Consider the following 16,809-nt stretch of genomic DNA (forward strand, 5'->3'; position numbering starts at 1 on the left):
AAGAAACAAGCTTCATATTCACAGACACCATCATCTGGATGAGAGCAAAACCCATCCAGCACCTTCCAGACTCTCATAAAACATAAAGTATTCATCAGACCTGCCTGTGAAATACCAGCCCAGAGGAGCCAGAACACAACTTTTCCATCTTTGCTACATTTCTGCTAATGGATCTCAGTCCCAAAGTGTCCAACTCCCTGACAATTATTTACACTGAAGCTCTGCTGGAAAAGGACAAATATAAAGCTATATAAAAATGTACGCAACCCAAAAAATATAAAGCATCATAGAATCACCATAGAAGGTTTTGGGTTGGAAGAGACCTTAAAGCTCATCTTGTTGCACCCCCTGCCATGGGCAGGGACACCTGGCACTATCCCAGGTTGCTCCAAGCCCTGTTCAGCCTGGCCTGGGATACTTCCAGGGATGGGGCATCCACAGCTTCTCTGGGCACCCTGTGCCAGGGCCTCAGCACCCTCACAGGGAGGGAATTTTCCTAATACCTAATCTACACTTACTCTCTGCCAGTTTGGAGCCATTCCTTCTTGTCCTGTCCCTCCAGGCTGTTGTACAAAGTCCCTCTCCCCTTTCCTGCAGGCTCCCGTCAGGCACTGGAAGACCACAGTGAGGTCACCCTGATCCCTTCTCTCTTCCAGGCTCAAGAATCCCAATTCTCTCAGCCTTTCCTCACAGGAGACGTGCTCCATCCCTCTAATAATGCTGGTGGCCTCTTCTGGACTTGCTCCAAGAGGCCAATGTCCTTCCTGTGCTGGGGACCCCAGACCAGGTGGGGTCTCATGAGACCAACAGAAAGATTTTATCCCAACAATTAAAATCTTGTAATCTAAATTTTTAATTTCCTTAAGACCCCTTGCAAGCACAAAGAATGGCAGGAACACAGTCAGGTCACAGGGATAACCAAGAATTAACACAGTGATAATCCATCCCTGGACCAAAGTAAAATCTTGAATTTAGGAGGAACTAATCTGTGAGGGAAGGAGATAAAACCAAAAACCAACCAAATAAATAAACTTTAACCCAACTTGGTTAACAAAGGATCACACCCATATTTTCAGTCTTGCAAGGCAATGCAGCTCACAGCATGAAGATATCTTCTCTGAGAAGTTTTTTATAAATTTATTCATTTAAGATATAAACTAATTGCTTCTGGGACACTCTGTGCCTTCAGAAGAGAGCAGCTCATGCAACAGAGCTCTGCTTGCAGCCTTTCCTAAAGATTCTGCCTTACAAACAAATTTAGAACAAAAAACTCATTATTCTGATGCTGTACATTAAATGTTATTTCAAGGTAAAAGCAGGTCCTTGAGATTACCAGGAGGAAACCAGGACCACAGATGTCTTTTAGCCCCCAGGAGATGCATTTCAGAAAGCTGTCATTGCTGCACAACTGCCATGGCATTTTTGATTGTCATTCCATCCCAGTGAGGGCCATCACACTCCCCCCACACATTTGGGACTCTGCTGGCACACACAGGGTATTTACAAAAAGTCCAGTGAACACAGTCAGGTTGATTGGAACCTCTCTGATTTCCTAATCAGCAAACGCTGTACCACAAAGACACAAAGGGCAAGCTGCAATGCATATTAAAAAATTAATCACCGCTGTCAACAACTCTTATTTTTCTGCAAAATTTTACAGCTGAAAATCCAAACTGCTGCAGCCACTGTAAGCAGAATGGATGCAATATTAAAGAAGGGAGCATTAGCTTGTTTCCAGTTTCCACCAGCCCCAGGAGTCCCAGGCACAAGCTGGGCTCTGTGACAAACATGCCTGCCAGTGCCCAGGGATCAGTGTGGGATGTCCAGTCAGACAGACAGGCATCCTGTGCTGGGGGCATTCAGGATCCCCACGGCCTCACCAGCACTCAGGCACCAGCAGCAGCTTTGTTCAGCTCATTTGCAGTAGCTGTCAGCTCCCAGAGCTAACACACATCAGGAGCACAGAGAAACAGCACAGTCTGGCGCAGAGCTCCCTTCTGCCTGTACAGACAAACCATTCCCAGGCACACGAGTCTGGGCACAAGGTAGAAAAGCAGAGGCCTCCCTGAACTTCAGCACGCTGCTGTTAGAAGGTGAGCTATTATGTGCGATGTTTCCAATCTCACAAACAGACCTTTTTATTTTAGCTATTTATAGAAAAAGAAACTGCAAGATGCTGTGCTGCAGCTTTCCACACCAACCTCTGCTTGAGAACGGAGGTTGTGGGAACTTGTGAATAACACACCACAAGCAAACCCTCAAGACCACTGGATTACTTGGTGGCAGAGCTCTTCATTTCAGAGACACCCCAAGCCAAGCATCCCAGGCAAATGCATGACCTTCCAAATGCTGCAGAGGGACCAGCAAGCACCAGCTAGGCAAAGGCACCTCTTGGAACCTGCTGAGACAAAAAACTACAAGGCAGACCTCCTCTGTTCTGGTGTCACAGAAGAGCTCCTGGACAGCCACAGAGCCAAATTATGTGCATGTGAACATGCTGCTGTACACACACTCCACCCAGAAGGACCTTCACCAGAGCCCATGCTACTGGTACGTGCTGGGAAGCACACACACACCACTACATGGATTTCTCATTGCTTCCCAGCATCCTTCAAACCAAAGAATCTGCCCTGCAGAGCTGGAATCATAATGACAGGTAGAAATGGGCACAAGTGCTGCCTTAAATCAGCGAAGTCACTGCTTTGCAGACACTGTTCTGGACTCTCCTTTTCATCATCGCTCACCTCGTCGCTCTGGGAATCAGCAGGAAAACTCATCTGCAAGTGGAGCCAGCAGATGTGCATTCATATTCAGTGCCATCAGTGACCCACAGGGAAGGATTTTACAGAAGCTTTGGGTTCACAGCTCACCAAAGGCTGAGCTACAGCACACATTCAGAAAGGCAAAAAACCTTCATTTTTACTTAAACCAAGTGGCTCAAACATGTACGTTTTTCCAAGGTTTTTAATCAAACAAGTGATTAGAGGATCTGATAACAATGATCCCTGCTGGCTCGACATCTAAGAGCACTTTATACAGAAAGCATCTCATTTCATCTTCTAGTTGTTTTTTTTTAATCAGCACAATTATAATTAAAAGAACATTCAAAGGAACCACTTGTATTTCACACTTCATTGACAAGTTATCCAGTCAAGCAGCACAGACTTCAAGCACATCTGAAGCCACCAGCAATGTTCTTCAAACACAAACATGTCCAGCCACTGGGCCACCTCACACTGCGAAGCAAAGCCTGTCGTCCTTGGTGAAGCAGTTACAGTGAAAGCTGTAATATGTAGGTCAGCCTTCTAAGAAGGGCTGCGACTAAGACAAAGTATCAGATTGATTCATAATGCTCTCTGATTGCTAATCCTCTGCAGAATTGTGATTTACATCCCTCTTCCAAAATCTGAGGGCTACAGAAAAGGTCTGGATACTTTGAAAAAGATCATCAAAACAATTCTGTCAGACCTATTACAGTGATCTTTACAAACGCTGAGTAGAGCTCAGGAAAATGACATTTTCACCGGTGGCTGTGCACACCACAGAAGCGCTCCTGTGGAAAGGGACAAGGATCACAACTGCAGCAGCACTTCTGCCCTTCCACAAACTTCCAGTGCAACAGGGTAAGGGTGTGAGGAGAAGCCCTGGTGGTCAAAGAACTTGAGTTCAATCATGTCCTCCAGATCAGTCATCCTGAGAGCAAAGGGCAACACAACCCGGCCCATTACCATCCCTGGCTGGCTCCCCCAGCCCAGAGCGGGACAGGAGCTGGGTGAGACTGTGCTGTGGTCGAGGTGCCCGTGTGGGCGTTGGGGACACACCCCTGGGTGCAGGGCTGCCTGTCCTCTGACAGAGCCACAGGGACATGAACCTCTGAAGGCACAGCCATCAGCTCCTCGGCAGCACTGTCTCAAGGACAGTTAAGACACAGAACATTACTGGCTGCATCTGCTCTGCCCTTTGTTAGGCCACCCCTGCCCACCTCATACTGGCACCTCTAATTCCTCTCAGGTATCCCCAGCTCCTGCAGGAGATGACTCTGCCAGCAGTCACTGCAAAAGGAGGTTTAAGTAGTCACCTATTTAGTCCCTAGAAAACTAGGCCTCCATGAACAATGATACACCTGCATTTCCACTCTTTGGTTTTAACCAAGTTACAGAGCACACAAACAGCAGCCACCAGAGTGGGCAGCCTGCTCAAAGCCACATCAACAAATATTTTTGTGTCCAGGAACTAAGTAGATATGATCAGATATTCCTCTTTTCTGAAACCTAACCTCACGTTTGCTGCGGGCAGGAGACACATACGCCCCCAGCTGAGTGCTCAGCTCCAGTGATAATGGGGCAGCTCACTAATGTGAGCATCTCCATTTTCAGGCCATGCACCACTTCTGCCAGAGGCACACATTTCAGCAGAGGACCCCACAATGTTCCCACTACACCCACAAAACACAGCTCCTTCCACTGTATTTAGCTTACCTAAGAGAAGCAACCATTAAATGAGAGAAGAAAAGCAGAGGATAGATTTCTCTGGAGCCAAGCTGCAGCCTTGCACGGCTGTCCTGCCACCAACAGGGCACACACCTTGGCACTACAGAGCTCCTCATCCCCAAAGCACCATCACCAAACCAATTTATTTGCTGAACCAGAAGAAAACACATGATTTGTCTCGACTCAGCAGCTGCATCACCCCCAGAGCAGTGGCTGATGCCCAGGTGAGATGATCAGGTGCCCAGAGCAGAGCACACCTGGGGATGGGCTGCCTGCCCTCTGACATCCCCACAGGGGCTCACTCCAACCCCCCAGAAGAACTGTAGCTAACAGGAAAAGTCTGCCTCATTAGACACTCTTGGCCTCTGTCCCAGGGGCCTTTTGGGGAAGATTGTTTCCAGCTAATATTCTTCCTCCTGGGGAAGATTTAGCATCAGTCATATCTGTATGAGTGCCTCAGGCATTTGGAGCTCCACCTAAACCTTCCTGACACAGTGACCCAGGGCACTGTGATGAAACATGAGGGATGAGCGTTTCTATTCTGTCCTGGACGCCAGGAGATGAGGACTTTCCAAGATGCACTACCAAGGTCAGTACAATACTCAGTTTTTGCAGCAAGAGCTGAGGACAGAAAGCTGTCCCTCTCCCCCTGGGTAACCCCTTATGCACACTTACCCCATTCTGCTGGGGTCTCCTTCCACTGACTCCCCTCTGCAAGCAGGAGGATGCAAGGAGCAGCCTTGCATCACAGCACTCCCATCTATGTAAAGTTATCTCAGCTCAGAAAAAGTATTCCAGGTTAGCTACCAGTCTTTAGGCAAGTGCAGTCCAGTGAGTGTGCCACTAAAGGAGGAGTCACACAGAGTTAGACTCATTCCTCACACATTAATAGGCAGCTCTGGTTTCTCACTCCCTCACAGCCAAGAAAATCTCCTGCTACATCCAGCTGCTCTGCCATGGCACCTTTCCCCTTGCAGATATTTCTGTTTTGACACTGTCAGTGATTAGATCCAGTTGCAGCAAGCAGATATGGAAACAGCATAAAGCAGCAGCAGCTCCCACTCCTTCAGCCCCCGGTCCCCATCCACTGCCCTGATTTACCAGGGGCTCATAAATGCAGGAACAGAGATTTGCCCTGAAAGACAAGTACACGGCAGCACAAAAAACACGTTACACATTATTTATTCTCTCTGCAGTCTGACCTGCTGTGCGCTAGTAGAGACGAATGCAGCTACTTCTAAAATTACTCACAGATACAATCCCTTGCTAGGACTGGCGGGACCCTGCGGGCTGACCCGGGCCAGCAGGGATCTGTCAAATTGAGGCAAGGGTGAGCCCAAGCCGGGGGCAGGCAGAGCCCGGGGTCTGCCTCACCCCCCACCCATCCTCACTCCTGGAGCCGCCACCGGGCGGGCTCCGCAGCCGCCGGGGACTTCAGTGCTGCCAAAGCGCCGGCGAGAGCAGCGGGAGCAGGGGGGACAGGCGGCCCGGGCAGCCGCCGCCATTCACATCTGCCGCTCTTAGAAGTTTATACTGATGGGTTATAAGCATAAATAATAGGAAATCACAAAAGTTACGCCGCAGCGGAGCTGGCGCTCGTCCGCCCCACGCTGCCCGCCGGAGCCCACTCACACCCGGGGGCCGCCTCACGCCAGAGCCGAGACCGCCGCGGGCGGCGGGACCGGGCACGGCGGGGCACGGCCCCTCCCGTGGCACCTGCGACCCCCGGGGCGCCTCAGCCTCGCCCACCGCCGGCCCTCGGCGGCTCCTTCACCGCCAGCCCGGTCCCGCCGCCCCGCAGCCGCTCACCGCCAGCCCAGCCCCGCCGCCCCCCACTCACCACCAACCCTCAGGCACTCAGCGCCAGCCCGGCCCCGCCGCCCCTCACGCACTCACCGCCGACCCTCGGCCGGCCCCTCACTCACGGCCGCCGCCCGCCTTTGTTGCCGCCGCGGCCGAGGCATTTAAGGCGCTGAGCCGGGGGGAGGCGGGGGCCGCCGAGCGGGGGAGGCGCCGCCGCCGCCGCCAGCCCGGCTGCTCGGCGGGCACGGGGCATCCTCCTCTCCCTCCTCATCCTCCGCCCCTCACGGCACAGCTGCGAGGAGGAGGAGCGGCCGCCCGGGAGCGACAGCCCCGAGCGCGGCCCGGGGAGCGGCGGGTGGCAGCGGGCGGCCGGACAAAGTGCCGCACACCCTGCAGCACCCTCGGTGCCAGCCCCGGCGCCGGCCCTGCCCGCCTTCCCCGGGGAGCTCGGTGTGGAAAGGCACGAAAACGATCGTGCCCCGTTACGGACACGGGCAGAGCCCCGCTGGCAGAGCTGCCATCTAACTCCATCACTGTGGGCTCGTTTCGAGTTCGCACCGCAGATACATCAATAGTTCATTAACGAGCCGCAGGCAGCTGCCCTCAGCACCTATTTCAGTGCTGCCCAGGGAGAGCCCTCGGGGCTATGGCTCCTTCAGGGCACCCCCTGCACCCCCAGGGATGCCCAAAGCATGGAAACTGGGCACGGGGCTACTGCCTGCCTGCAGCTGGCTACTGCCTTAAACTGCTTTTGGCCTCTTCTCTATCTAGCAAAGCACAAGCAGGGAACAGTGCGTGCAATATGTTTTGCCAAGCTATATACTAATCAGGGTCCAGGCAAGGCAACCTGATTATTGTTATCATAAAAGCTCAGACTCTGAGCCATGCAAGCCAGAACAAATGCCCTGCTTACATCACTGCCGGTCCCCATTGTGGCTGCAGGACACGGTACCACCGTGCCTATCCCGGCTGCTGTGCTTCCAGTGCTAACTGGAAAGAGCAAGTGTACTGTTTCTGCTGTTCATCCATGTTTTTCCAACTTGAAAGGAGTCAGCATCTGGTATGGGGTTATATTGTACAGGTTTGTGTCCAAAATCAGCATCTCACTGTGCGTTACTCCCACCCTGGCTGCAGATGCTGTTCCCTCGCACAATGTACCTCTCTGCTCCGACTGGACAGAGCAAGGTCTTCACAAGGGCTCTCCAACGTCAGAGAACATGAAACACCTGCACGGATACATAAAGTATTACAAAATAAACCCTCAGAAAATAAATAGCCCCCAGAGCTGTTGCAGCATTCAGGTTGACATTGCAACCCCATGCACTCCCCAGGTACTCCCCTTATGGCTGGTACCAGTCTGAGCCAGGTGCTGGAGGGAGAGCTGACAGGGGAGAACTGTGTCTCCTGGTGCCTCTCCCTGGCTGCAGAGGGGCTGCATGGGATGCTCCCTGCAAGCAGTTTGATGCACTGCCTGGGAGAATCAGGGAGGCAGGGCCTGCTTGCCTGGACAAGGTGCAGCACTCGGGTCTTGGGTGGGTTTACACACCCCATGCCCTTCAGAGCCCTTGGCTGAGAGTGCTGCTCTTGGAGCATGAGCACTGAGGCTGGGGGTTCACAGCAAGCAGACACTTTCCTGGACAGGCAAAGTGGTTTAGGGCACTTCCTGGCCTTTAAAAGCTAGTTAGGCCTTACATATGTGCTGAACCCGAAGGCAGATGAGTTCCTGTGGCTCACTTGAGTAGGGACATAAGTGAGATGGGAGCTGGCCAGCCCACACTTACCACTAATTGGGGTATGTTTATGCGGATGTTTGCTCAGAAAGGTCTTAGCCTGGGCTGAGATCCTTCACTCAGCATCTTCTCAGTTCTTTTGTACTTAAACCGTGTGGAGGTAGGTACCCCCTGTCAGTGCAAGGGCTGCACAAAAGCCCCCTGCTCTCCCCTTCAGGTCAGGAACACACAGCACCTGCTTTCTGCCTCTTCCCTCTACCCACTCCCTTCTCGCAGAAGTCCCCTTCTCACTGTTCCTTGACTCCATCTCAGATTGCCCTTGTGCTGTGCTGCTTGCAGAAAGAAGCACAATTTAACAATTTCACCTGCCTGGATAGTACAGAAATCCCCAATCCCCTGTAACACTTCCCCAACACACACACACAAACCGCTCACCCCCTCCCTTCTTGCTGTAATGAGGTCTCAGACCATGAGGGTCCCTGAACAGGGACCACCCATGGTGGAGACAGCCCTTCCTCTACCTTTGGAAACTCTTACAAAATCGGCAGATAACCAAAAGCAATGTACAGGAGCCCAGGAGCCTCTGGGAGGTGAGCCTCACCCACTCACCTTGCCATGCCCCCAGGCAAGCAGCAGCAGGAGACCACAGGGGGAGTGAGGGAGAGCATCCAAATTCCAGAGGGCTGTGCTGAGCTGTGCTGGCTTTTTCAGGCTTATGACTCCTACCTTCCAGCAGAGCTTCTTTCTGGAGAACAAAGCTGGCATCAGCATCTTCATCCAAGTCATTTTTTCCTATGCTGCAGAAAGAGCAGTTCAGGGAAAAATGCTGGGAGTCATAGTCACCCCTCTGGATTTGTCGCCCTAAAGAGATGGGCAGAGTCAGAAGAAGAACAGCATATTAAGGTGGCCCTTGTCCAAGCATGCTCTTGTCCTGTCCCAGCCACATCCCAGGCTGGCTCAGGGATTCCTGTACCACCCCCAGCATTGGCAGCTGCTGCTGTGTTCCAGCACTACTGATTTTCTGGGCTATATTTGTGTGACTTCCAGTCATGACTGAATCAGTGGGGAGGGGGCACACTTACGTGTGCAGTGCTAGAAACATCACAGAGCAGCACTCAGCTGTTCAATGAAGTGATTAATATTTATGCTCTGGGCCTGCTAATATTAGAAGGTTGAGAACAATAGATAGTGCTTTTATGGGGCTTTTAATTGGAATCTTCCTCAAAGACTCCTTCCTTTACTGAGAGGCCCGTAAAGGTGGGTCTGAGTGGCTCTTACATGAAAAAATATTTTGCTGCATCTTCAATTTCTTAGCTCTTTGCTTAAAGCTCTAATAGCTTTATGATAAAAAGGTGCCACCTCCCCAGTTGCCTGACCTGACTGTCCTTGAGCTGCAGGGAAACCACACGTGCTGGGCAGAGCAGTTGCAGGAAGTCCCACCATGTTTTGGATGTGCATGAATACCTTCACCCTGTGCTATGCCAGAAATTTTCTCCAGAAGCTTCTAGCTTCTGCACAGCGAAATCAGCTAACAAAAAGTACTGAAATTAATCTTAACACCCCACATTGTCCTTCCTGCTGCCAAAACCTGCATTTGTCTAACCTGGTCTTAAAAACATCTGTTGATGGAGGCATGCCAATCTGTATCTTTTCCAGTCCTTATTTATCCTGCAGTTGGAAAGTTTCTCTCAATGTCTTTTCCAAAACATTATTGTAATTTTCCCCTATCCCCAGTGGGAGGCCGATTTACTGCTTTAGTCTGTGGTACTCTTTTATACACTTAAAGGCTTAACTCATTTCCCGAGTCCTCCTTCCTCTGGCTTAACCAATGCCACTTCATTCCTCCTGCTCTCACAGGTCATGTTTCCAAGTCCTCCACTCTTCCTTGCTGCCCATCTCTGGTCCTTCCCCAGTCAGACTTTATCTTTTCAGATCTGTCCTGAAGCCTGCCCTGTCCTGAGCAGAGGGAAAGGCTTGCATGGTGTGCACTGTAGCATTCACATTCTCTGATAAAATCCCTTCACCCAGGATTTTCTCCTGGGAAGCTGAGAAGCCTCAGAGGAAAGGAAAACAATTCTTATCTCATTTGCTTCTCCTGTGTTGTGCTCATGTGGAATGTGTTTGGAAATTGTTTACCCACAGGTGATTGTTCCATTGGATTCTGCTGGGAGTTGTTTTCACTCTTTGGCCAATCAGCTGTGTTGAGACTCTGGAAAGAGTCACGAGTTTTTCATTATAAGCTTTTTAGCATTCTGTAAGTATCCTTTCTGTATTCTTTAGTACAGTATAGTATTCTCTAATATAGTATTATAAAATAAAAATTAGCCTCTGAGAACATGGAGTCAGATGCATCATTCCTGCCTTCATCGGTGCATTCCCAGCAAATACGATAGTGCACAAGTGCACTTCTGTTTGTATTCTTCATTTTATTTATTCTTCTCATAGTGGGAGTGTTGTTAGAGGCTCATGTTCAGCCTGACCAAGGATTTTTTGATAAGGTCAGTGCCCTCCAGCCCCTGGCCAGGCTCCCCAGGCAGCAGCAGCAGCCAGACCCCTCCTCAAAGGGGGATGTTGTGCAGAGAGGAGCACTCTGCCACTTGGCCCTCTTGCTTTCTGCGCATGCTTTTCCTCCTGGCTCGTTTAGGATCCTTGGATTCTTGCACAGGCAGGATGAGTATTGTTTCCTGAATTCCCTTGGGTGCACTTTGCAGGCAAAAGTGAAGAAAACAAGAGTTAGCCCACAGTGTTTCATCCCTTGGCCTGCTCCAGCCTCCTGGGGCTGAGCAAGGCCATGGAGCCCATGATTCATTATGCCTGTGTTGTATTTCTCCCTTTGGTTGGGACGTTGCTATTCAATAAAAATATGACACATTTAACTGTGGCAGAAACAGCACACCCCAGGCAGCAGGAGGAAGGAGAAGGGAAGATGTATAATCCATGCTGGCACACACACAGTGTATGCATACACACAGCAACAATTAGGCAGGTTCAATTGTCTCAGATCTCAGTTGCAGACGTTACACATGCAAGTCTACACACAACCCAAGCTAAAACGGGCAGATCCCATCTTTTTGGCTGGAAAATTCTGTGTCACTGAGTTGCCTCCCATGGAAGAAAGCAATATCTACACTGAGCTAGGATCCTGCCTGCAAATGAACGGGTCACCACAAATCCCAGCAGCCTGTGGGCCACGGTTTCTTCTCTAATTCTACCAGCACAAGCACAGAGTTTTGGATGGCACAGCAGCAACTCATCCCTTCATCTGTCAGAGGAGGGAGAGGGGGCCAGACCCCGAGCTGGGATGTGGCTCACCATGGATGCCCTTCTGCTCAGCTCCCTGTCAGCCCAGGTTTGCCTCTTTGCACAGCAGCAGGTCAGGGCAGGGGGGAAAGGTGTGAGGTTAAGCACACAGCACACGTTAAACACAGCAGTCACTCTTTGCTCTGCCCAGGCCCTGCATTTACCAGGCCCTGGCAGGGGGCTGGATTCTTTGCACAATCCAAGGCCTGGCAGGGTGTTAGAATCCTTGCAGTGAGTGAAAGCCAGTGTGGCAGGTCATGGCAGCTGGGGCTTTCTCAGGTGTGGTTCTTGGTCACGGGGACTGACCACATTGCTCCTCTGCCTCCGGGGCCCCACGCTGTGCTCTGGGCACAGCACAACCCCATGTACGCTGTTTTATAACCTCCCAGGGCTGTGATTGTTATTTTACAGCTTTTGGGCAGAACAGCAAATGCAGACACAGGTAACCCAGCCCCACTCACCTCCCACCTCTTCCCATGCTGGCACTGGAGGAGGTTGCTCTGAAGCCAGATCATGATGCACAGCAATATGCCAATGAGAAAAATCACACCACTCCCTTTGCTGTTATGTTCCAGCCAAGCTAACAATAAACTGCAGGTAGAATTTTCTTTGTTTTCTTCACACGCTAGAGAAGATTGAAGTCTCAACAATGAAGACCTAGAATGATTCCTGCAACCAAGATCCATGATTATGTACATTGCTGATATCTTCAGCTCTTTCAGACTGTGAAGTGGGGAAGAAAATGGTACTGGGAGTTACTTAGGCAAGAAAGGAACTCATACACTTTAAAGCTTAGTAGAATCAGATTATGAGTGACATTTTTCCCCTCACCCCTACACATTATCTTGATCACAGATAGGAAAAAAAGAAAAGGGGGGGGCAGCATGGTAGCCTTCCTACAGAGAAAATAAGGAAATCCTTTTCTGCAGATCATGGAGGTTACACAACATCAGCAGCTGAACTTGAGGCTCTTGCTATTGTGTGGTGGTTTTTCTTGGGAATCATTTACAGAAGTGATACAGCACTTCCAGCCACTGGAAAGCTGTACACGCCTCTGTGAAAAGCACATGTTAAAGACATAAGAAACCCAGGAACTTCCTTTTTCCCTTTGGGGCAGTGACAGGTGACCATCTGCAGGCCCCGGGTGAGATATTAACTCGTTCAGTGCTTCTATCCTCCCTCAAGTGAGAGAAGGAACAAGAATGCAAACAATGTAGAGGAGCAACACGAAGATACCGAGGTCAGTGAAAGAGAAGTCAAGTCCCAGATAGGGGGGATGAGGAGATGTCTTGATCTTGGGGCTGAAATCCTCTTGTAAATCTATGGAGAAAGATGTAATTGATACATCAGACTCTGTTTCCCTCTAACACATGAAAGCATGGAGAGATGAAGGCTTCAAATTGATATTGAGCAAATGCCTCCATGCCAGAGTAAGCAGATGTTAGAGTAGCTGTGATGCTGTGGGAAGTTTGAGCAGAGAGAGAGAAGAGTGATGAAAATCCTGTGCCCCCAGGAAGAAGATGATTTCAGAAACAGATAATGAGAACCTTGGTCTTTGAACAGCTCATCTTTAAAACACTACCCCATAAGCTGACATGACCCATAAACACACCTGTGGGAAAAGCTTGTGGAAAATGGGAGGGATTTCACGATTGCAGATTTCCCTAAGTGGCTGCTATTCGTGAAGAGAGCCACGAGAGAACTGTTTTCTTGTGGAGAAGTCTCCATAACATTAACAAGAGGGACTTCTCTCCCTAAGTGAACAGAAGAAAGACTATTCTAGAGGTGGCAAACTGACTGAAATTTTAGGTTTTGTTTCTTTACATTGTCATTGGGAATGAAAAGATTGTAAGGAGAGAAGTGTCCTGAAGGTTTTGTTCTGATGCTTATTACTCTTTCTTTTAGTTACTGTTAATAATTTTTTTTTATACCCTTTTATAGTTTTGAGCCTGCTTTGCCTGTCTCCTGGTCCTACCTCACAGCAGGAAATAGGTGAGCACCTCCTAGTGAGTGCACTGGTGATTGGCCAGCACTGAACCCACCACATATTGCCACAGAACCTGCTGTCCTCCAAAGACCAGTCTGTAGACTGGTTAAATTCAGAATGTGTCACCATTATATTTTCTGAAAAATCCTCTTTGCCCAGGATTTTCTCCTGGGAAGCTGAGAAGCCTCAGAGAAGAATGAAAACAATAATTATCTGATTGCTGCTCCTGTGGCTTGGACATTGTTTACCAACAGGTGAATGTTTGATGGGTTCCATGTGAATTGTTTTTAATTAATGGCCAGTCACAGCCAGCTGTGTCAGACTCTCTGAGTCAGTCACAAGTTTCTATTATTCATTCTTGTTAAGCCTTCTGATGTGTCCTCTCTCTTTCTTTAGTATAGTTTTAGCATACAATATCATATATCATATCATAAAATAATAAATCAGCCTTCTGAGAACATGGAGTCAAATTCCCTTCTCTCATCACAGACACCACAAGAATGCAACTGAAACATCTTTAAATTCCTGCCTGCACATCTAAGGCAATGTCCTAATTGTGGGAGAAAGTCCAGTGTCACCTGCCCTGTGAGCCATACCCTACTGAGGCAGCAGCTGGGATGTCCCAGGTGGAGCTGTTACAGGCAGAAGGGAATGGGGAGCACTGGGAATTTTTCACTAGCTCGTTTCCTGCAAGTCAGGCTGCTGCAGCCCCAGCAGGGCTCTGGAAGAGGAGGAGGATGTCTTCCGTGGAGCACAGCCAACAGTCTGGGAGGTCAAGAGATGAGCAAGAGAAATTTCCTTGCACAAGAACAGAGTTCCCCAGCCCAGGCTCTTGGGCAAGAGGAGCCCTTGTGCAGAGACTTGTTTCTTTCTCCTGGATGTTTATTTTTTTGGGCTGGCAGGAAGAGTGCAGTTGACTGCAGCCAGTCCATGGTCAATGTTCATTCCTGAGGGTCAGCAGAGGCCAGTGTCCATCCTTGAACGATTTCCTGCCCTTCCCTCTGCAGATGCAGAGTGCAACTATCACAGCCAAGACACGACCATCAGCTTTCCCCAGTCAGACTTTGGTTGAAGACAGTCCCAAAATTTTGCTTACTTCGTGGTAATGCAGACTTTAGGTAGCTCTGGATTATCCCCCTTGCCCAGCTCTGAGAGTGGCAGTTTGCTCCTCTGCAAAGTCAGCCCAAATCTGCCTACTTTGCACTTAATGAAGAGCTTCCACAGGCTCTGGTCTTTCACTCTCTGGGCTCACTGAAGTGTTTGGGTTTGTGTTTTGGCACTTCTATTTTAATTTTTTTGGGGGGTGTAGGGGTGGGCAAGGGAGTGACTGGGGAAGCAACTGCCTTCCCCATGAATGTGAAGGGAAATAGTAACACACCAAACCCCTCTCCTCTCCTCTCTCTACTGTAAACCATCACAGATCACAGTGCCTGAAATTGGGTAGGGTCTTTCTTTTGTGGTCCAGAGGAATATTCTGAGCCAGAAGTTGCTTTTACAGGAATATTACAATTTTTCCCCTGTGAAATGCAAACAATCCACATGGCTCAAAAATCCAATGAGCCTGGTCTGGCTGAGTCATCCTGTTTGATTGTCAGCCTATAGTAATTAGACTGTGCACAAAAAACATTTCATTACATGGCAGTCCAGAGTCAGACCCTGAAAAAAAATTCAGCCACTCTGGTCAGCACCTGCCATTAGTGGTAACAGAACATTTTAATGAAAACCAAAAACTCCAACATGAAAACCAGTCAATTCAAAGAGCTTTTATTGATGGAATTTAATAAAAATATTTTTCTTACATTTGTTAGGGAAAAAAAAACTCCACCCAAGACAACCAGCAAAAGGTTCGTTAATTGGAAAAATAAATTCAAGAAAACATTTTAAAGTAGTTCTCATCAGGACATCCAACTCCTCAGAATCCTGGACAGATGCAACCTCTCCTACAGAGATGTTCTAGCCCAGGCTAGAATGAAGAAACATGTCCAGACTCCCTGTTTCATACCCTGCCTGTTGTGTGTTTGTGTGGAGCTGCAGAATTAGTAGTTTATCTGAGCTGAACTCAGCCCAGTAAGTCAAAGAAACCTTTAAAGATGCATCAAAACTCAGCACACACTGAACAGAGAAAGGTGGCCTCAGCAGAAACCCCCATTTTCAGTGTCCTCTGGGCTGTGGAGTGTTTTTGTACCCACCCTGTGATCCTAGCATGTGCAGGGAGTGCTTTGGGTTGGGCCAGAGATTTTGGGCTGTGCTCACCAGAGGGTGTCGCTTCTCACAGTTCCTGCCTGGCCCTGGCAAAGAGACGGTGATGGGGGCCTTGCACAGGCTCCATGCTCACTTCTGCAGGGTGCTCTCATCTGGCTGATGGAGCTGTCTGACTCACCACAGCAGGGCTGAAATTAAAGCATGTGTTAGGCAAAATTTGAGAAATTGTTGTTTACCTTCCCTTTTAGTGAACTCATGATAAGCCAGCTCATGTCCAAATACACACATTCCTGCCTGCTTCTACAAACACTGCATTATCCCTTCTTTCCTGTAAATCAAAACTGTGCTTTGAACTGATGGAAGTGTAACATTTCTTCCTGCAGTAATCAGCTACCTGATGTTGAGCAACCCTGTGCTGGAAAGGGTAAGGCTTTCCACCACCCCTAGCAGGGAGGCAGCAGGATATTTTTGCCATGTGTTACTCACATTAAAAGTCTGCAATTTCCCCTTGGTTCTCCTGGGTACAGTTTTATTAATACACTTTATGCATCCTTAATACACTTTACACCTTCAGATGCTGAATTCATCATCCTGAGGTGTGCAGAATGAATAACTGCACTTTCAAGTCACAAATGTGGAAGTTCAAGGACAGATTTTAAAGCCCTTACCCTGCTGATCCACACTCCTGTGGGCAAGAAGCTCCACCCCATAGTCCCAGCAAGATGTTGCTTAACAAAGCAATGTGCAGATTCTGCACTTTTAGGATTTTCAGAGAATTGTCTGGGGTAGCGAGAGGTATTTGGTTTTTCATTTTGTTACATTTCATTGGAAATTCAAGTGTACTTCCTCCAAATTCTGGAGCCTCCTATTCAGGGAATTTTAAGATAAACAAATAAAATTATTTCATGTTCAGTCTTGATGTTGGTTTCCTCAAGAAGTGCAAGAGGAAGTTATTGTAAGGGTGCCACAAATGCTGATTACAGCATGTCCTGTGTCCATGCTTTGAATCCTTGTTTGAGAAAAGACAATAGGGGAGGCAAGGTATCCAACAGGATGCAGCTATCTGGTGTGCTGACTTTTTAAACTGTGTCCAAAATAGGCCTAAAAAGCGCTCACACAGCACCTACTTCAGCAGTGCCTGAAAAAGCACTTTCCAGGAATGACAATGCTTGGTTGCATTGGTAGCATCACAGCAAAATTTATTCCATGTGAGCCCTGATGTGACAAACTGGGGACTGGGACCATGCTCACCCTGAGCCCCACAGCTTCATGATTTAATAAAATAACTAGAATATCT

General features: G+C 49.0%; 1 protein-coding gene across 2 annotated transcripts in view; it reads right to left on the reverse strand.

Moving 5' to 3' along the window:
* The window catches only part of ST6GAL1 (ST6 beta-galactoside alpha-2,6-sialyltransferase 1), a 44,372-nt gene extending 37,857 nt beyond the window's left edge, over positions 1-6,515 (reverse strand). For both annotated transcript variants that reach the window (XM_084212566.1, XM_084212567.1), the window contains exon 1: positions 6,387-6,515. The gene's annotated coding sequence lies outside the window, so the exon portion shown is untranslated. The remainder of the gene's footprint in view (positions 1-6,386) is intronic.
* Between the last annotated feature and the right edge of the window lie 10,294 nt (positions 6,516-16,809).

Source organism: Fringilla coelebs (genome assembly GCF_963513975.1).
Source record: "Fringilla coelebs genome assembly, chromosome: 10".
NCBI lineage: Eukaryota > Metazoa > Chordata > Aves > Passeriformes > Fringillidae > Fringilla > Fringilla coelebs.